Genomic DNA, 21,625 nt, shown 5'->3' with positions numbered 1-21,625 from the left:
AAAGGTCACAGCTTATCCACATGGATTTTACCACTAGATCCTGACAACATTCCTGAGATGTAGAGAACACCCATAGAATGACTGGCCCCAATTTACAGGTGGAAAAACTGTGGCTGAGAGAAGTAAATGAATTACTGAAAGTTAATATAGCTTAGTGAGTGGTGGCACAGTCACCAGAATCCATGTTTTTATTTCTTTCAAATTGTGATCTTTCCCCCACATTCCAGGAGAAGAAGAATGGAATGGAATGAAACTAGTCCTGTGATGGGACCTGGCCAAGTTGGAAGGGCTGGAAAAACTAAGAGCCCTCGGCAGCATGAGGGGAAGTCCCCTGGTGCAAAACGAGGAAGAGTCCACACCATCTGGGAGAAGAGGAAGGAGAGGCAGAAGAGTGGGCACCTGCAGCTGGGGATTTGGCAGAAGAGACTGTTCTCCAATGTTCTCACTCAGAAAGTAAATGTATTTGAAATGCTGAAGACACCACATATATTCTGTTAATAATTTACCAACTGAAACCATTAAACATGTTGACAAAAGCTTTTCCATTTACTATGGGTGTCTGTGGGTGATTTGGAATCACTCATTACCTTTATAAGCTCCTGGTTTATTTCTGAGTGTCCCAAATAATCAGCAGCAGCGAGGGCAGCTTAGACTAGCAGTGGACAGAGTTTTAGTTTGAACATACAACTATGCTGATTCCATGAAAAAGTGAAAGTGTTAGTCACTTAGTCATGTCTGACTCTTTGCAACCACATGAACCGTGGCCCTCCAGGCCCCTCTATCCCTGGGAATTCTCCCGGCAAGAACACTAGAGTGGGTAACCATTCTCTTCTCCAGGGGATCTTCCTGACCCAGGGGTGGAACCCGGGTCTCCTGCATTGCAGGCAGATTCTGTGCCATCTGAGCCAACCTGATTCCATACTCAGGCACTTTGCCACTAATGCACCAAAAGACTGTTGGCCCAGGCCTTCGAAGGCAAATTATATTCGCCAATAGACAAAATGCATAGTGTAACTGGATATCTCTATATAAGGTGCTTGTTATTAACAAAGTAACGATGTATTCTTAGAAGAAATACATCAAGATGTCACCAGAGTTGAACATTCAATGAAAGCGAAGAAGCAGAACATTCTTATAATCAAATAGTTTTATTCTCTCAGAACCTTCCAAGTATACAAGGACAAAAGTTCCTGAAGAGAAAGGAACAAACTGCTCTTATCCCTCAGGGTGAATGAACTCTCTTAAGCTCTCATTTGTAAATAAAAACCAAGCAGTGTAATATTTGCTGTTTTAAAGATCTAAGGTCTTGTTCTGTTTCTGCTGTCTCCAAACTCCTTGTATATTAGTTATGAAGCATTTGGTTACAAATAACAGAAAATGCAGCTAACAGTGGTTTAAACAATGAGCGAAATTATTACTTTATGCATAGAGTGAAGCCCAGAATGATTAAGTCCCAGCATGATTAAGTTGAAAGCTCTATGACTTGCAACCATCTCTGTACTCTGCCATGCATCCGGGACAGGTTGTACCAGTAAACTAGCTCCCTCCAAGGCCCTCAGGTGGCTGCTGAAGCGTCCATGTCACATGGAGGTGATAAGATCCAGAGGAAACAAGGAAATGTCTGCCAGATGTCTCCTTTTTGCAAAGTGAAAGAAACTTTCCAAGAAGCTTGGTCACACACCTAAGCATAAACTCAACCACTTCACAAGGCTAATGGATGGAATCTTCATAATTGACTTGCCCTAATCAAGGGTCACACACCTATGTGTAAACCCAACTACTTCACGAGGCTTATGGATGGAATCTTCATAACTGACTTGCCCTAATCAAGACACACTCCCTGCAGCCGAAGAGGGGGCCCAGCTGGCCTCTGAGCATGTGGTACTCAGAGGAGGGTAAACAAAATTAGAGGAAAGGTCAGTTTTCCAGGCAACAGGGATTATCTGCTACATCAAGGAGACTTCTGTCTTCTCTATGACTAGGTTTCCTCATATCAACTGGGTAAAGACTAGACTAGAGGTCACCAACTAAGAGTCCTCCAGCTGCTAAAATTCCACAGTTCAAAGACAAAGGTGACTCTTTCCCTTACCACCACCACTTAATGGGAGAATCAGCATGATTTAATGAAATCATAAGATTTTCCCAGAAAACAGCAGTGTGTGAATGCATCGCACTCAGTCATGTCCAGCTCTTTGCGACCCTTTCGGACTGTAGCCTGCCGGGCTCCTCTCTCCATGGGATTTTTCAAGCAAAAGTACTAGAGTGGATTGCCATTTCCTACTCCAGGGAATCTTTCCAAACCAGGGATCAAACCCGCATCTCCTGTGTCTCCTACACTCCAGGCGGATTCTTTATCCACTGAGCCATCAGAGAAGCCCAGAAAAGAGTAGAGGTTAGGAGAAATTAATATACAGTATATTAAACAAATGACCTCACTCTTAGAGTCAAGTGTACCAGTCATTGATCTCTACATTTCTGTGAGATAAATGAGGCTGTATCACTGGGAGAGAGAGAGAGACTGAGGCAGAGAGAAGCATAATGTGTAGCCCACACCTGTATGCTCTTTGTCCAAATCAGTAAGTCACAGGTGGGAGAGGTGGGAGAAGCCCTTCCAGACTCGGTGTGCCATCTACATAGGGTGCAGCAATGATCCATTCAGGCCAGGGGAGAAAATGCTGGAATATCTATTTATATTTTTATCTCATCTTCTAATGTATACATGTAATATTTTATAATGTGTATGATGTATTAGCATAGTAAAAGTGCATGCATATAATTTATAGCTGGGCTTCCCTGGTGGCTCAGTGGCAAAGAATCTGCCTGCAATGAAGGACACTGCCTGCATTGCAGGAGACGCAGTTTCGATCCCTGAGTCAAGAAGATCCCCAGGAGAAGGAAATGGCAACCCATTCCAGTATCCTTGCCTGGGAAATCTCATGGACAGAGAAGCTTGGCAGGCTATAGTCCTTGGGGCACAAGAGTCAGACATGGCTGAATGACTAAACAACCACCACCATAATTTATAGCTATATAGAAAGAGAAGATGGGGCTGATATATTTTATTTATAATGATAGAATACACAGTTAAAATCTTTGGAGTTTATTGGTACAGACTGTACTAGCTTTTTGATGACTTCATCTATGCCACAACTGGAAGGCAAAAAATCTGTGCAGAAACTGACACAACTGGATTTGTGATGGCTAATAAAGCAAGACAGCCCTGAATCTGGGCTTAGAAAACCCAATTTGTGGTAAAACAGAGATTCCTAGTTAATTTTTATTTGCTGACCCTTTCAAAGGCCCTACTTTGTTTACCAGGAGATCACTTCTATCGCTGTTTTCCTCCTCTCCCTCCTCCAAAGTACCTCCTGTTTTAAGACATGTCAGACTTGGTCTACCTGGCTCAGCAGATATGGCTTTATCTATACGGTCAGGAGGTCAGAGAGCTCTGTGGGTTCCCAGACCTTGTTTGCTCAGCCAACAATTGTGCATCTTCTGAGTGAGAGACGGGAAACTACAAACATTCACCAGGACTCCTGAAGTCCAGTGTCTAGAAGTACTTCCCCGTCCGGAGAGATCAACAAGAAAGCCAGCTGCTGCAGAAGAGCAGATAAAAAAGCAGCAGACCAAGGAGAGAAGTTGGGGAGTCAGAGGTGGGTAGAAGTGGGAGTCAGGAACCCCCTCTAGGAAGAGATGGCTCTTAACCCTTTACCGAGTCTTGAAGAAGAGAGGAGTATGTCAAGTGCCACATTCCTTTCATCAAAAGGAGCAATAACGGCAGAGCCTAGGGCTCTCCACCTGAGGAAGGAGATGTGGGTAGAGGCAAAGAAGGGGATCTTTTTCCCTTTTGAATCTTATCTCTACCTCCCTCCAGTCTTACTGACTCTGAAGGTGTGGCCTGGATGTGGGCCTTACCCCCAGGGGAATGTCCTTTGCCTGGACACGGGAGCTACCTGTCCCAGAGGCTGGGACATGATGGCTCCCATGGCTGTCCAAGTGCTCTGGACTCCAAGGCAAATGTATTTCCTGGGGCCCTTTGCAAACAAACAAACAAATTAGAGATTAGTGGTTTTGATGGATGTGGAGGCAGGGAAGTAAGTGCAGAAGGTATATAATTTAATTTCTATGTATACCTCATGTAATAGGTATAGTTAGTTAGTGTTAGTTGCTCAGGCATGTCTGACTCTTTGCAGTCCCATGGACTGTAGCCCAGTGGGCTCCTCTGTTTATGGGATTTCCCAGGCAAGAATACTAGAGTGGTTGCCATTTCCTCCTCCAGAGGATCTTCTCAACCCAGAGATTGAACCCAGGTCTTCACTGCAAGCAGTTTGTCCCAGAGAAGCCCTGTAACAGGTTTAAACGGGTTTATTTAATGAGTTTAACCCAAAAATCTGCTGTAAAAAAATTGTAACCCCAACCTCAAGTTCATTCCAATGAGTCAGCACTTTAAAACTATATACTGGAAGGAAAACTGGACTTTTGACTCAGATAAGGTTGTTTTCCTTCAACCTTCTTCCACACTTCTGTCTTTCTTGGGTTGAGTTCAACAGTGGCTCAGAATCAGCCTTCCTGCCTTAATCCAAAATGGTCTGGATGGTGTTCGAAAACATGTCTATGTCATGATTCAACATAACAGCTCTTAATGCCACTCTGTTTGCCACGTTCAGAAGAAATAGGACAGGATTGCTTAACTGCTCCTTCCTGAAACGTGGAGGGAAGGGATGCAGGCACTGGGTAGTCAGAAAGGCAAGATTAGAGTAGTGTTAGAAGCAGAGAAAAATCCTGTTTTGTAAGGAAAACAAGGATTTTACTATCAAAATAGGAAATCCATCAAAGCACTGTGGCGCCCAGTTCCTGGCAGAAAAACACTTGGGTTGGGGCGGGGGAGGGGGGGGAGTGGTGTGGAGGGAGAGAAGTTAATATGTACCCAGAGTTCTTTAATTAGATGATTAAAAACAAGGCAAAACGAAACAGAAAAAGTGGAGGGCCTTTGCAGTCATTTTTTGAGTGTTGTTCAAGTTTGCGGCTCAGATGGTAAAGAATCTGCCTGCAATGCAGGAGACATGGGTTCGATCCCTGGGTTGGGAAGATCCTTTAGAGGAGGAAATGGCAACCCACTCCAGTATTCTTGACTGGAGAATCCCATGGACAGAGGAGCCTGGAGGGCTACAGTCCATGGGGTCACACAGAGTGAGACACAACTGAACGACTGACACATGCACAAGTTGCACAAGGAAATGGGAAGCTGGACTTAGCTGGTGTACCAGCCCCAAGTAGGCGTCCTCTCTGAGAGAAGCAGTCAGGGACCGTTATAGGACCTTCCCTCATTACTAGGAAACACTAGCAATATTATCTACTCTCTCCAAAGTCAACATTCATTTTAAAAAATAAGTGTGAAAATGTTAAAACATTCTAAATCAGGCATTTTGGGCCTTGATTTACAAATGCTTCACCCATTAGGTGAATGGCTGTAATACATTTTTTACAAAAGACTAGACCCAGCAGCACTGAATGAAGAGTATTACTCTTTGTTATCCAGTTTTCCCTTTCTCGTTGCTGGACAGAAAGTGTAGCAAATATGCTTCAAAATCAGCCTAAAAAAGAGAAGAGTGAATTCAGGAGAAAGAAGGCAAAAGGGTGACCTTGGCAATTTCTTTTTTTTTTTTTTGGTAATTGTAGAGAATAAGGAAAAAAGTAGTTGCATGCACTGAGTAATTCAGAGGCGATGGTCAGGTAGTGCAGCTGCCTCCTGTCTCCAAACAGACATTTAGTCCTAATCATATACTTCTCAATATGCCAGCAAATTTGGAAAACTCAGCAGTGGCCACAGGACTGGAAAAGGTCAGTTTTCATTCCAATCCCAAAGAAAGGCAATGCCAAAGAATGCTCAAACTACCACACAATTGCACTCATCTCACACGCTAGTAAAGTAATGCTCAAAGTTCTCCAAGCCAGGCTTCAACAATATGTGAACTGTGAACTTCCAGATGTTTAAACTGGTTTTAGAAAAGACAGAGGAACCAGAGATCTGGGCAAAAGAGTTCCAGAAAAACATCTATTTCTGCTTTATTGACTATGCCAAAGCCTTTGACTGTGTGGATCACAACAAACTGTGGAAAATTCTGAAAGAGATGGGAATACCAGACCACCTGACCTGCCTCTTGAGAAATCTGTATGCAGGTCAGGAAGCAACAGTTAGAACTGGAACAACAGACTGGTTCCAAATAGGCAAAGGAGTAAATCAAGGCTATATATTGTCACCTGGCTTATTTAATTATATGCAGAGTACATCATAAGAAACACTGGGCTGGAGGAAGTACAAGCTGGAATCAAGATTGCCAGGGGAAATATCAATAATCTCAGATATGCAGATGACACCACCCTTATGGCAGAAAGTGAAGAGGAACTAAAGAGCCTCTCAATGAAAGTGAAAGAGGAGAGTGAAAAGTTGGCTTAAAGCTCAACATTCAAAAAACGAAGATCATGGCATCTGGTCCCATCACTTCAAGGCAAATACATGTGGAAACAGTGAGAGACTTTATTTTTGGGGGCTCCAAAATCACTGCAGATGGTGGTTGCAGCCATGAAATTAAAAGACGCTTACTCCTTGGAGGGAAAGTTGTGACCAACCCAGACAGCATATTAAAAAGCAGAAACATTACTTGGCCAACAAAGTCCGTCTAGTCAAGGCTATGGTTTTCCCAGTAGTCATGTATGGATGTGAGAGTTGCTCTATAAAGAAAGCTGAGTGCTGAAGAATTGATGTTTTTGAACTGTGGTGTTGGAGAAGACTCTTGAGAGTCCCTTGGACTGCAAGGAGATCCAACCAGTCCATCCTAAAGGAGATCAATCCTGAGTGTTCATTGGAAGGAATGATGTTGAAGTTGAAACTCCAATACTTTGGCCACCTGATGTGAAGAACTGACTCATTTGAAAAGACCCTGATGCTGGGAAAGATTGAAGGTGGGAGAAGAAGGGGATGACAGAGGATGAGATGGTTGGATGGCATCAACGACTCAATGGACATGAGTTTGAGTAGATTCCAGGAGTTGGTGATGGACAAGGAGGCCTGGCATGGGGTTGCAAAGAGTCAGACAAAACTGAGCGACTGAACTGAACTGAACTAAACATACCTCTCGCTCTCAAAATAAATACACTTCAATTTGTAGCTGAAAGTCTCTATGATATATTTACCTGATTGATTAAAAATACCTAGCTTTTCTTATTGTTCTTAAAATTTTTTTACTGAAGTCTCATTGATTTACAATATTAGGTTAGTTTCAAGTGTACAGCAAAGTTTCAGTTTTATATACATATATATATATATATATTTTTTTTTTTACCATGGTACATGCATGTGTGATCTTAGTTCCCCATGTGTGCATGCTCAGTCACTCAGTCATATCTGACTCTTTGTGACCCATGGACTGCAGCCCACCAGGCTCTTCTGTCCATAGAACTTTCCTGGCAAGAATACTGGAGTGGATTGCCATTTCCTCCTCTAGGGGATCTTCCTGAGCCAGGATCGAAATTGCTTCTCCTGCAGATCCTGCATTGGCAGGAGGATTCTTTACCACTAAGGCTATCTGGACAGACCAGAGTCAGGGATCAAATCCATGCCCCACAATGAAAGCATAGCCCAAACCACTGGACAGTCAGGGAATTCCCTGTTATATATATATATATATTTTTTCCTAGATTATTTTCTAGTATAGGTACATAAAACAGTGCACATCTATTAATCTCATATTTCTAATTCATCAATCCCCACCCCTTTTCTCTTCAGTAACCATAAGTTTGTGTTCTATGTGAGTCTGTTTCTGTTTTGTAAATAAATTCATTTGTTTTATTTTTATGATTCTACATATCAGTTCAGTTCAGTTCAGTCGCTCAGTCATGTCCGACTCTTTGCGACCCCATGAATCGCAGCACGCCAGGCCTCCCCATCCATCACCAACTCCCGGAGTTCACTCAAACTCACGTCCATTGAGTCGGTGATGCCATCCATCCATCTCATCCTCTGTCGTCCCCTTTTCCTCCTGCCCCCAATCCCTCCCAGCATCAGAGTCTTTTCCAATGAGTCAACTCTTTGCATGAGGTGGCCAAAGTACTGGAGTTTCAGCTTTAGCATCATTCCTTCCAAAGAGCATCCAGGACTGATCTCCTTTAGAAAGGACTGGTTGGATCTCCTTGTAGTCCAAGGGACTCTCAAGAGTCTTCTCCAACACCATAGTTCAAAAACATCAATTCTTTGGTGCTCAGCTTTCTTGATATCATATAATATTTGTCTTTCTCTATCTGACTCACTTCACTTAGTATAATAACCTCTAGATCCATCCACGTTGGTTCAAACAGAATTATTTCATTCATTTTTATGGCTGAGTAATATTCCATTGTGTATATATCTACATCTATATCTATATCTATATATATACCACAACTTTTTTATCCGTTCCTTTGTTGGCAGACACTTAGTAGCTTCCATGTCTTGGCTAATGTAAACAGCATGGCTATGAACATTGAGATCATGCACTTTTTTGAATTAGAGGATTTTCTACTCTAAAGCAAACAAGAATGTCGACTACATTTCTGAGAGGATTACATCTCAGAAACCATTGATGACAGACATGCCGACGCAACAATCGCAAGGAGTCTATGGTGGTGGCCGCAGGCTCCAGGTAGATGCCATCTGAAACATGTAAAGAAGTTTTAAAGATTAAAGGAAACTCTACAGTTCTCCCTTGACCTTTCATTCCTGTTTGTGACTATAGTCAGAAAATTTGAAGCTAAGCTAAAAGTACAGGGAGGATGGGGTGAGATACTTTATTGCCAATGTGTTTTCAATTTTATACACTTTTCTAATGCTATGTCTTTAAGGTAGATGCCCTTTTACAGAAAGAAAAAAAAGCAATATTCATAATCTCAGATTCTAATCAACTATTTACTTTCCCCTTGTAAATTTGTTCTGGCTGGTGCTCCTTTTTTAAAATTATTTTCTGTTTATTTCTTGGGCACTATAAATATAATGGAAATGGAAATATATAATTTCAAAGTCCTGGACAATTTCTTTCTTCCTGTTTCTCTTTTAGGTCAAGCCTGACTGTTGTCACTCAAAAAGAGTTACCTACTCACCAGGCAAATAGGGAAAAAAAAAAAAAAAAGATATAAAATAAAATGACATTGCCCAGAAACGTGAAATGTTGTTGAAATTTAGGAAATAATTTCCTAAATTATAATTTTCTGGGCAATGGTCACAGCTGAATTCCCCAGGGTGTAGCTCTCCAGTTCTGACTGCTGACCTTGTTTCAGCAAAATGCACATCATTGTCATACTCAGTCCTTGTGGCCAGATCACATGATGCATTTGATTTAAACAAAATAGGGCAGAGGCTCTGAAATTCTAGGCAACATGTGAGTCATAACAAGCACACGCTACTTTGCCTTTTATTCAGCTTGTCATTTCAGAGCAGAAGGCTTATTTGAGTATTGTTGTTGTTACTTACAGTATGTTTGGTCCTTGGACTAGAAGGTTTTTGATCAGAGAGATAAGAAACAGCAAGCAAAAGGAATCCACTCTCACAAGAAGAGCAAACACAAAGTCCTTCCCCTCTCACAGGGTAGGCAGAAAAGGATCATCGAAAACAAACCAAGCCTCCAGAAAATAAAATTCAAAAGAGATGCGTAAGAGATCACTATATCATTATAAACTCTTAAGAAGAGGTAAGCAAGAAAGTATAAGCTGTTTTAATTTATAAGAGAATACCACACAAGTACATATCTTCCCAAGATTAAAGGAGGTCACAGTAATTTCCCAGCATACATGGAGAGACCTGAACTTCTGTTCAAAGCTGAGCCTAAGAACCTCAGCTCAGGGTAAAATAAAATTGAAACCCTCAACATCCTTCAGCCTAACGGAAGAGAGAAGTTTTTTCGAGCACATTGCATCGAGATACATGGGGTCATATTAATCATAATAACAGCCAACATTTTTTTCAGTGCCAATTATGTGCCGGGCCCAATTGCCCAGTGAAGTATAATTATCTGCTGTTGGCAGGTGATGAAACTACGACTCAGAAGGATTAAATAACTTCTCAGTGAACTGTAGAGTCAGGATCTAAACCTAAGTCTGTCTGAGTTCAAAGCCACAGTTGACCACTGCAGTACAACTTCTCTCTTTCTTTTTTTTGGCTGGGTTAGGCTCATGATTACTCTTCCTGGCATCACACATTTGTATGCTGGATCCATCTCTGTTTTCAGAAGTTGTTTATAATTATTCTTAGTAATTTTAAACACAGCAATAGATATTGTATACTCTTCCCACACTAACTCTTGGGGTAGTGATACCATAGGTTTATTATTAAATGAGTGCTGTGTATTTACTTTGCCAGAAATTTCATGAGTAATTTTTATATCTACTTTAGTTATGTCTCTTATGATTTCATAATTAGTAATCTCAGCCTTTTCTCAACCTTTATTCTTAAAGTCTTTCTCCCAAACTTCCATTTTCATTTGTTCTACCATTTTTATTGCCAATTTTCTGTTGGTTGGTTAGTTCCTTCTTAAATTAATTTAAACAGCTGCCCACAAAAATGCAAGTGTAAGACTGCTCCATACATCAGTGTCTCTTTTGCTGTCTCATATACAGGGTTATCATTACCATCTTTCTAAATTCCATATATATGCGTTAGTATACTGTATTTATGTTTTTCCTTCTGGCTTACTTCACTCTGTATAACAGTCTTATGGACTCTGTGGGAGAGGGAGAGGGTGGGAAGATTTGGGAGAATGGCATTGAAACACGTGAAATGTCATGTATGAAACAAGATGCCAGTCCAGGTTCAGTGCACGATGCTGGATGCTTGGGGCTGGTGCGCTGGGACGGCCCAGGGGGATGGTATGGGGAGGGGGGAGGGAGGAGGGTTCAGGATGGGGAGCACGAGTATACCTGAAATTTTTTTAATTTAAAAAAAAAAAAAAAACTGGAAAATAAACAATTTTAAAATTAAAAAAAAAAAAATAAAAGTCACACCAAAAAAAAAAAAAATGCAAGTGTAAATGCCTTCTAATTATAAAGTGATAGGATCATATTTGGTTTGGGTTTTCATCACTCTTCCTGCTGAGCATTTTTTTTTCCTCTTGGAAGAATTTTTGCTTTGAACAATATTTTTAGTCTTTTTTTCTGTTTTCTATTCTCTTCATCTTCTATGTATCTGATGTAGTCAATCCTCTAGAGTGGTGCTAAGGTACACAGGTTCTAAGTCAGGCTCCCTAGGTTAAGTCCAGCTCTACAATTTACTATTTGTGTGATCTCGAGTAAGTGCTGATCTGAGTTCCATCATTAATAAAATGAGGATAATAAAAGAACCAACTTCATATGGTGTTTTAGGAGGTCAAGTAAAATAATACATGTGAAGTGCTTTAAAAAGTGGCCAGTACCTGGCAGACTCCTGATAAATGCTGGTTTCAGTTATTACCTAAAAACCTCTCACATGTTCTAGTTGCCATTTTTATCCCTACTTAACAGATTTGTGTGTGTGTGTGTGTGTGTGTGTGTGTGTGTGTGTGTGTGTGTTAGTTGCTCAGTCATGTCTGACTCTTTGCAACCCCATGGACTGTAGCCTACCAGGCTCCTCTGTCCCTGAAATTTTCCAGGCAAGAATCCTAGAGTGGGTTTCCATTCCCTTCTCCAGGAGCTCTTCTCAACCCAGGGATCAAACCTGGGTCTCCCTCATTGCAGGTGGATTCTTTACCATCTGAGCCACCAACAAAGCCCAACATTTATAAACTTTCTGCATTTATCTCTGTTTAGCTTTCCTCCCAACCCCTAAAATTTTGTGTCATTAACAAATTTAGGCACTAAATTCTTTTACAAGGAATCTGGTTAAAACAAAGGCTTGAACATTGCCTCCTTTATATTTCCCCATGTGAAACTGTCTGTTTACCATCCACTTCATTTCCTGTTTTTCCCCAAGTGTGACTAATCATCCTCTTTCCCCCAGTGAAGAAAATCATTGGGATACTCCACTAAAAACTCCAATGAATTATCAAATACATTGTGAAAATCCACATATACTCCACCCACAGCTTTCTTCTTATCTGCATGCGAATTTACATCACAATGCTAGGCAATTATTAAGGGCTCAGAATTGCCTATGGGAGAAATCTTTTCTCCCTCTTTTCTACACGTAAATGTTCAATGATCCTAGCTTTATAGTCTACCTAAAACAGAGGAGAAACAGAATATAATCTTCTGGGTCCAGGTGAGATTTCTTCCGGTTCCGAGTATAAATAATCATTTGCTTGCAATTACAGATCTGGCCAAACAGTCCCCTCAGCTACTGCTTCCATTAACTCCTTCAGAGCTCTGGGGAATCCCATTTCCTAGTTCAGTCTTCTTGTCACAAGTTGTTTAGAATGGTCAGCTTAAAACAAAGCAAGGAAATGAGTTGAAAAGTATCCAGAACAGAGAGATGGATTGAAAGAAATACCCTAGAAAAGACACATCATCCAAAGAATTCTTTAATTCTTTCCAGGGACCAAGTAAGCACTGAATCTGAGGTGCTCTCTGGTTCATCACATCCAGCAATGCTCCTCATTCAGTCATCAGTCAGCACCTGTTGGAGCTGGGTACCATGTTACGGTATGAAGAGGAACAAAAAGAACACATCCTGACCTTTACGGAGCTAGGATTCTAGTGGAGAAGCGCAGATGGCGGGGGTAGAGGGGAATGTAATAATTTCTACCCAGTTTTCGGTATTAAGTGCTATGACTGAGTTATCAAAGAAACAAGCCAGAGAAAACTAAATACCCATGGTTAGGGAAATCTGCCATCAGGCTTTGAATGTGGAAATGTTGGAGATGCAACTGTCTCCACTGAACAACATGAGGACTTTTGACATGAGAGGCTCTCCAGGTTACAAGAAAGAACTGGCCCAGATCAAAGTACAGGGCAGCACTGAGTTAAAAGATAAAATGATAAGTAAAACATTCAATGTCAGGGTAGCATTAAAGTATGCAGTTGTCTTAGTCACCTCAGGCAATGGTCACAGAGGACCATAGGCTGGGTGGCTTAAACAACAGGAATTCATTTAGTTAATTTACTTAGTTTAGTTCTGGAGGCTAAGAAGTCCAAGATGAATGTGCCAGGTGATTCGGTTCCCCTGAAGGGCCCTCTTTCTGGCTTGCAGACAGTCGTTTTCTCACTCTGTCCTCACGTGCTGAAGAGAGACAAAACTTCAGTCTTTCGCCTCTTATTAGGGCACTAATGCCATCACAGGGCTCCACCCGTATGACCTCATCTAAACCTAAGTATCTTCCAAAGGCCCACATGCAAATACCATCACACTGAGGCTCTAGCCTTCGAGTTTTAAGGAAACACAAACCCTCAGTCCATGGCAGCTAGTGTGAACATTAGACATGCTTTGTCCTGTGCACAGAGACCAGAGTTTTTCTACCACAGTCACTGGTGGAGGTGGCTCCAGGGGTGAAGGTGGTCTTTGCCTCTTCCCCAGTTCTGTGAGAGCATGCAGAGAGGTCTCCAGTGTTGCCCAGCCTCAACCACTAATGAACCGCTGTCCAAGTTTCTATGGCAAATCCCGTGTCACCTTAAGACATGTTTCCTGCCTAAAGGGTGAGAATTGAAATGCTGCATACAATTTCTCTTTCAATATTGCAAATGAGGAATATTACTCTCAAGCACATTCTTTCTTACATAACCGAGGACAGAGAAAAAAATGTAATAGTGTGTTCCAATTAACTTTGATATAGTTACAAAGCAATTGAAAAGCTTATTCATTCTAATCCTGAGGAATACTAATCTGGGTCAGACATGTTTCTGTGCTTTTAATAGAACAAAGTACATCCTACATACATTGATAGTCACGGGCTTTGATTTTTAGGTGCCCGTTTTGAGCTATAAGGGACGTTTCAGTGTTGTAAGATCAGGAATAAATGGCAGAATACTTCGTTCTTTGTGAACACAGATGATAAGCTAATGCTCAGAAAGAATCTCCTTCAAAACAGTACTCCTTGTCTCCTTGGTCATTTTCAGAACTATGTGCACAGACTAAAAATAAAGCTAAAATTATTACTTTTGGAGAGTAGGGGGTAGTACACGGATAATGCAAGCCAATTATTAATGACATTCCAAAGTGACACAGTGATACAAATGAGGAACAGCATGTCCTCCTATTAATGCTTCTGAAACTATTTATGATCACGATTTAAACAGTGAGTCTAAAATAGATGCTGTGCATCCATCATGGCCAAATTTGCAGATCAGCTCAAAGAAATTGGGCCATGGATAACCAGATCATGACGTGCACAAGTAAGAATGCTTAAACCAGTGTAGCCCAACTGGAAACTGACAGGGTCCCCGACAGCTTGCAATGGCTGGTGATTTTTGTAACCAGAAACACTACCCTGAGGATGAAATGGGGTGCCCTCCAGGTGGAGCTGGGAGGTAGGGTGTGCCAAGTTTGCAGATAAAATTCACCAACAATGGAGACCAGTCGCCTGGCACTTGCAGCAAGTCTGTCTGAAACCACCTTCTTTCTTGATGTTTTCCTGCGGCTGAAGAGAAGAAACAAGTTTAACCTCTTCCTTAGAAATATTTGTGAATCATGGCAGCAATTAAACGTCATCAGAGTTGGGGAGGGAGATGCAAGGAGGTCAGGAAGGGTTGTGGACCTGTGTGTGTCTGTATTCAAGCACCCAATGTGTTGCCAGGACTCTGGAGATTGTCAGTAAAATATTACAGTTTCTTTATAAGCTGTTTTGGAGCATGATTTCAAAAGAGGAAAATGGATTTGAAACCACACTGGAGAAGGCTAACTGGGGCCAAGGAGACCTCTAGGATTGGTTAAATACAAATGCAGGGTGGAAAGAGGAAGGCCGGAAACTTAAACCACCTGGGTGGGAACTCTGGTTCCACCAGTAACAACATGTTGGCCCAGCAAATCACACAGTTTTCTGGAACCACAGTTTTTCTCATCTGGAAAATGGAGTTGGCTATACCACCTTTCAGGTTGTACAGCACTGCACACCCATCCTTCTTGCTGAAAAGGGGTAAACACCTTTCCCTGGTGGGAAACATTTGGGCCCCAAGACCTGATGCTATTAGAAGAATAAAAAGAGGTTTTGGGTTTTGTTGTTGTTGGCCACATTGATGGCATGTGAAACTTCCCTAATAAGGGACTGAACCTGTGCCCCCTGCAACGGAAGCATGGAATTGCTTATGGGATCTTACTTCCTGGACCAGGAATCGAATCTAGGCCCTCACTAGTGAAAGCGTGGAGTCCTAACCACCAGATTGCCAGGGAATTTTTTTTTTCTTTTTCAGGCTGTTTAAGTTTAATCTAATCAAGACAAACCTAGACAGCCTATGCTGCCAAAGGTCCATATAGTCAAAGCTACAATTTTTCCAGCAGTCATGTATGGATGTAAGAGTTGGATCATCAAGTAGGTTGAGTGCCAAAGAATTGATGCTTTCAAACTATGGTGCTGGAGAAGACTCTTGAAAGTCCCTGGGACTGCAAGGAGATCAAACCAGTCAATCCTAATGGAAATCAACCCTGAATATTCATTGGAAGGACTGATGCTGAAGTTAAAGCTCCAATACTTGGGTCACCTGATGTTCAGAGCCAACTCATTGGAAAAGACCCTGATGCCGGGGAAGACTGAAGGCAAAAGGAGAAGAGGGCAGCAGAGGATGAGATGCTCAGATAGCATCACTGATTCAATGGACATGGAATTAGAGCATGGGAGACAGTAAAGGACAGGGAAGCCTAGCATGCTGCAGTCCATGGAGTCACAGTCAGCCATGATTTAGCGAGTAAACAACAACAACAACAAATCTAATCAAAGAAAAATAAAATGTGACTCTTCTAAAGTGCCTTTGAAACCCATACCACTTTGTGTGTTCATCTTTCCCATAGGAGTAAGAGTGACTTAGAATTTTTCTCAGCTCCTCGGATGTTACTAGTGTGAAAGGCTTCCCCCAGGAAGAGTAAATCACAGGTTCCTACTTGAAAGAAGAAATCAAACTCAACAATTACTACAAATTTTCTTAATAGGAAACATGGTATATGTCAATGTACCTTGGTATTTTATAATTGGTCCTGCTGCTGCTGCTAAGTCGCTTCAGTCATGTCTGACTCTGTGCGACCCCATAGACCGAAGCTCTGCCATCCCTGGGATTCTCAAGGCAAGAACACCCTACCCTAAAACAAAAAATACTTTTATAAACTTTCCCCTCCTCCTTCTCCAGTCAGCTCCGTTTTCTCCGGTCAGCTCCATGGTTTGCCTCTACAGTGAAACATGGTCATCCTCTTCCTTCCCTTTCCTCATCACCAAACACTAATTTGCAACAAAAAGAAAGAAAGGGGCCAGGATAAAAAGATAAAGTCTTTTCATGTCCTTCATTAGGAAAAGAAAAGTAAAAGTTACTATTCAGGCTGCCAATCATGTTGTCTTTTAGACTTTAAGTTCTTGAAGCGGAGAGGGTTTCAATTTTCTTCAGCATCTTAAGCATTGTCAAGTCTACCTTATGTTTTAAAATAAACGTTGCTGGAAAATAATGTTATCCTTTATGTGACTCAGAAGCAATCTGGTATAACAATTGATTGCACAGCAAAGCAAAGCTCTCACTGATATTTTGTTACAACCTCACATTCCCAGGGTGTCCCTGGGCTCAGGACCACCATATGCATCTGAGTGCAGTTCTGTTTAGGATGAGACAACTTGGGTACACATTCTAAGTTCCAGTCTTAGCAAAGCTCCCAACCAAAGGCCCTTCCATACTACATGAAAGCAGTCCCCATGCTCCTCTTGTGATTTCTGAAAAATCCCCCTCAAAGGAAATGACATTTTTCAACACTTTTGACATATTTATTCCTGTCTTAATCAATCTATGAAAACTCTGCAACCTGAGCAGCTGTCCTCAGGAAGACAATCAGAAGAAATGGATCTTTATTTTGTTTTGGAGGAAAAGAAGATTTGTTGAAACAGTTTACCGCACAATGGTTCCTAGACCTCCGTACTGGAAGTCTGTGTAAGGAAGAGAGATTTGTGGAGGAAATCTTTTAATTCTAACAGTAAGGGCTGCTTTGAGTTAATTGTGTTGAAGTAGTGTTTTAGTGATTCATGTTTAAGTGAAACCATTATTTTCTAGATCCTGCCAAAACTTACCACAACTCATTCATGTGATTTTATTACAAATTAGGATTCCCATAATTTTGGAAGAGAGACATACATTTTAAAGTCTCTTGGGAAGGGGAGACCTATGCTTCAGGGAAATGAATTGCCCTGAAAAGCAGAACAAAGAAGAAAGCCTTGTTATAAAGCTAGTGAGCTAGCCTAACTAGCTCAAGGGACATGAGCTAGCCTCACTTTAGTACTTCTGTGGTGACATGAAATGTGCCAGGTGACACAGCCAAGGCCAAGAGGGATTTACTCAAAAGGATATACATACAAAGAGAAAGAGGGAGAGTTTACAAAGGTTTAGGAGTCTTGTTTCTGTTTTTAATCTTGAATTTATAGATGAGTCATCAGAGTTGGGCCATAAAGAAGGCTGAGAGCTGAAGAATTAATGCTTTCAAATTGTGGTGCTGGAGAAGACTCCTGAGAGTCCCTTGGACAGCAAGGAGATCAAACTAGTCAATCCTAAAGGAAATTAGTCCTGAATATTCATTGGAAGGACTGATGCTGAAACTGAACTCCAATACTTTGGCCACCTAATGGGAATAGCCAGCTCATTGGCAAAGACCATGATGGTGGGGAAGATTGAATGCAGGAGGAGAAGGGGACGATAGAGGATGAGATGGGTGGATGGCATCACAGGCTTGATTGACATGAATTTGAACAAACTCTGGGAGATAGTGAAGGACAGGGAAGCCTGGTGTGCTGCAGTCCATGGGGTCGCAAAGAGTCAGAAACCACTGAGCAACTGAACGACAATAACTGTCATCATAGCCTAGATCCTACAAATAAGAAAATACATTTTCCTTTTAGGAAGAGATGATGTATCTCTTCCCTTAGATGACAGACAAGAACTTTGGAAACTCTTCTGAGGAGTAGGGCATGGGAACAGGAGGATGAAAGGAAAGGGACATCCTTTCTTTGCCAATAAGCCCAGAGCCACCCAGCTAGAGTCACCTGGCCTAAAACAGGCACAGAAAGTTGAAAGCCTTTCTTTCCACCTCTCTCCTATCTTCAATCCTTCTAAGTGTGCTAAGTCACTTCAGTACTGGAGTGAATTGCCATTTCCTCCTCCAAGGGATCTTCCCGACCCAGAGATCGAACCCGCATCTCTTACTCTCCTGCATTGGCAGGCGGATTCTTCACCACTAGTGCCACCTGGAAAGTCCTTCAATCCTTCTACCCCACACCAAATATTTGCTGCCGTGATATTTATTTATTTACTCATGGAGACCTATAGGCCAGGGGAGTGATGGCTCAGCATTATTTGAAAGTAAAGCTTTCATTATAGTGTCTCATCATACTACACATCAGGTATATATGTGTCATGGACTTCCCCAGTGGCTCAGCGTAAAGAATCCTCCTGCCGATGCAGGAGATGCAAGTTCGTTCCCTGGGCTGGAAAGATCCCCTGGAGGAGAGGATGGCAACACACTCCAGCATTCTTGCCAGGAAAACACCTGGACAGAGAAGCCTGGAGGGCTACAGTCCATAGGGTCACCAAGAGTTGGACATGACTGAAGCGACTGAACATATATGTGTCATGGGCTTTCCAGGTGGCGCTAGTAGGAAAGAACCCATTTGTCGATGCAGGAGATGCAAGTTCTATCCCTGGGTTGGGAAGATTCCCTGGGAGGAGAGCATGGCAACCCACTCCAGTATGCTTGCCTGGAGAATCCCATGGACAAAGCAGCCTGGCAGACTACAGTTCATAGGGTCTCAAAGTAGTATACTACCAAAGTGACTTAGCATGCACGCACACATATATGTTCTGTATATACAAGCATAGTGATTGTGTCCATAATAATACGCTGGTAAAAAGTAAAGCCATCAGTGAAATATTATGAATATTATTTTATAATAATATTATATTATTATATAAACAGATAAAACTTGGGAGCAATTTCTCAACATCTATATGTCCTACCCTATTTTCAGTGCCAAGAGCTCATAGAGGTAGCACCATTCATTGGAAAGGACACTAGACTGGAATCTGAAAACTGGACTTATTTTCACCCCTAGTGCAACAGGATGGGTTATGTGAGCCACCTATTCTTAAATGTCATCTCTCTAAGCATCTGCTTCCTTATTCCCAAATACTCTTGGGCTCCTTTCTATCTCTTAATTTAAAATTCCCCATACTCATATTTCTATTGATCATTCTGGATAAAATACCAACTCCTAATTCAACAAAAGTACGAATTATTACCAGGAACAACAGCTCCAACACAAGAAAAATTATTATTGCAACCATTTTTCTTCCCTATGAAATTAGTGAGGATGGCAACATCTCCAAAATTTAGTGGTAGATTTTCCTAGTATTCTGCATATCAGAAGAAACTGCATGTATAGAGAAGTATCTAGTGCCCTCACTGGAAAAAATTATCAGCATGGAGTAGATCATTTTCCTGAAGGTTGGAGGAATCTTGGTATTTTAGAAAGTCCTTTGTCTTTATCCAAACTCCACAATCCATGGTGAAAACTGTGGACCTATTTTCATCCTCAACCCCTGATAGTAGCTGGTTCAGTGTATATAAAGAAATTGTTTAAAAATTTATCCAAATTTTCAGCTTGTTAATAACAAAGATATCACTCCAGATTTCACCAACTTTAATATTCCACCCTTGCTTCTCCATGACCTGCAATACCTGGATTACAGGAAGGTACAGTCTGTAACTATGAAAGAACATTTCATCACCATCAACAAAAAAGCACTTATTAAGTCATAATTATACTTGATGCTTCACTGATCACCTTAAAAGGAAAAAAGAAAGAACAACAGTAACATGGTCTTTCCCTTCTAACTGCACACAGTCTGTTACTGGAATAATACACTGAGCCAGTGTGCTAGGGACAAACAGATAGCAAAAAGAAACAGCACCAGTCATCAAGAAGGTATAGACTGGCACACAAGGATGTGCAGTGAATTATATGCATAACTGAGATGGGAACAATATAAAGGTCTAGAAATGTTGAGATAAGATAAAACATCTGAGCTCTGAATCTGAGAAGACATCCTAGATTTTTCAGTGGGGTATTGTTCTTTGGTTGGTGGGCTGAGGGCTCAGAAAAAATTCATAAAAACAAGTGGGATAATCAGTCTAGAGGGCTCACCCCTTATGATAGGCTGACAGAATTCTACTCCCCCCATAAAGCCACCTGGGGCCCTAGACCCACCGACCAATCTTTGGAGCAGAGGATGGTGCAGCAGCTGACTACCTGTTGGCACAGACTGATAGGAGAGCAAGAAGTCTGACAGGAACATGGAGACAGTGGTCCCAATAAAAGGACCAAGTTTTACATCCAGGCAGAGGAAAGAGCAGAGAGATATTGGTAAGGATGCATTGTCTTCAGCAGCAGGTGGCTTCTTATGTGTCTCACCTGCACCATATACCATTGCTTTCATTTTGCTACTCAGTACCTTCGCAGAACGGAGAAAGCAATGGCACCCCACTCCAGTACTCTTGCCTGGAAAATCCCATGGATGGAGGAGCCTGGTAGGCTGCAGTCCATGGGGTCACAAAGAGTCGGACACGACTGAGCAACTTCACTTTCACTCTTCACTTTCATGCATTGGAGAAGAAAATGGCAACCCACTCCAGTGTTCTTGCCTGGAGAATCCCAGGGACGGCAGAGCCTGGTGGGCTGCCATCTATGGGGTCGCACAGAGTCGAACACGACTGAAGCGACTTAGCAGCAGCATCGGCACCTTAGTATTTTGCATCTGAGAACAATGACCTACTTATCTCTAGTATCTTAATATGCTGAAACTTACCACAAACTTGAAGTTTCTGTGGGATATTATTGTGAAATGGTTCACATCCCTAAATCATTCCTTCTCAACTGTTCCTCAAAGGCTTAAATATAGCACTTAACTCTCAGAGTGATTCAACTGGCTTAAAATAATTCACAAACATCTTCCTCAAAAGAAATAGGGGAAAGATAGGAGGTGGAATGCAAATGAGCTGACGTGTTTTGTCAACACTGAGACAGGTGACTAGACTGGAACTAACAGCCCAGGGGGAGTCTGGAGTTAGCAGTAGAATGGATTTCCTCTCAATCAGATTATTGTGGTCAGGAGTTAGTTGCCAGATTTAGAGAGAATGTAGAGGTTAACTAAACTAAAAACCCTGGTCCTTAAGCAATAAACTGTGTAGATGAAGGATGTGATGATCAAGGCAGAAAATTCCTCTTTAACTCTCTTAAGCTACATCTATGTGTCAATAGACTTTCTATAGCTATATGGTGGTGGTGGTTTAGTCGCTAAGTCGTCCAACTCAGTAGCCGTTGATTTCCCAATGGCTAGGAAAGATAGTGCCCAGGGATAGATACCAGACAGGATGTTTGGGGGAAAAAAGTGAGAAGGGGCAGTGCATGGAACTACTGCCCAAGTCTATAAATGCTACAAAGAGACATTCTTTTTTGTATTT

The 21,625-nt window shown here is 41.7% G+C and overlaps 1 long non-coding RNA gene across 3 annotated transcripts in view; it reads right to left on the bottom strand.

The window, feature by feature from the left end:
- Positions 1–21,625, bottom strand: part of LOC147366227 (uncharacterized) — a 514,655-nt gene that overhangs the window by 226,455 nt on the left and 266,575 nt on the right. The window contains exon 3 of one of the 3 annotated variants that reach the window (XR_015133276.1): positions 13,829–14,570. The exons of the other annotated variants lie outside the window; for them this stretch is intronic. This is a non-coding gene — a long non-coding RNA (uncharacterized LOC147366227). Of the gene's footprint in view, positions 1–13,828; positions 14,571–21,625 lie in introns of those variants that run through there. 3 annotated transcript variants of the gene reach the window in all.

The sequence above is a fragment of the Bos grunniens genome, chromosome 9 (genome assembly GCF_055505025.1).
Source record: "Bos grunniens cultivar Pamir isolate PY7600 chromosome 9, Bosgru_T2T1.0, whole genome shotgun sequence".
Lineage (NCBI taxonomy): Eukaryota > Metazoa > Chordata > Mammalia > Artiodactyla > Bovidae > Bos > Bos grunniens.
Note: the sequence above shows the minus strand (reverse complement) of the source record. Positions and strands in the feature narration are given on the sequence as shown.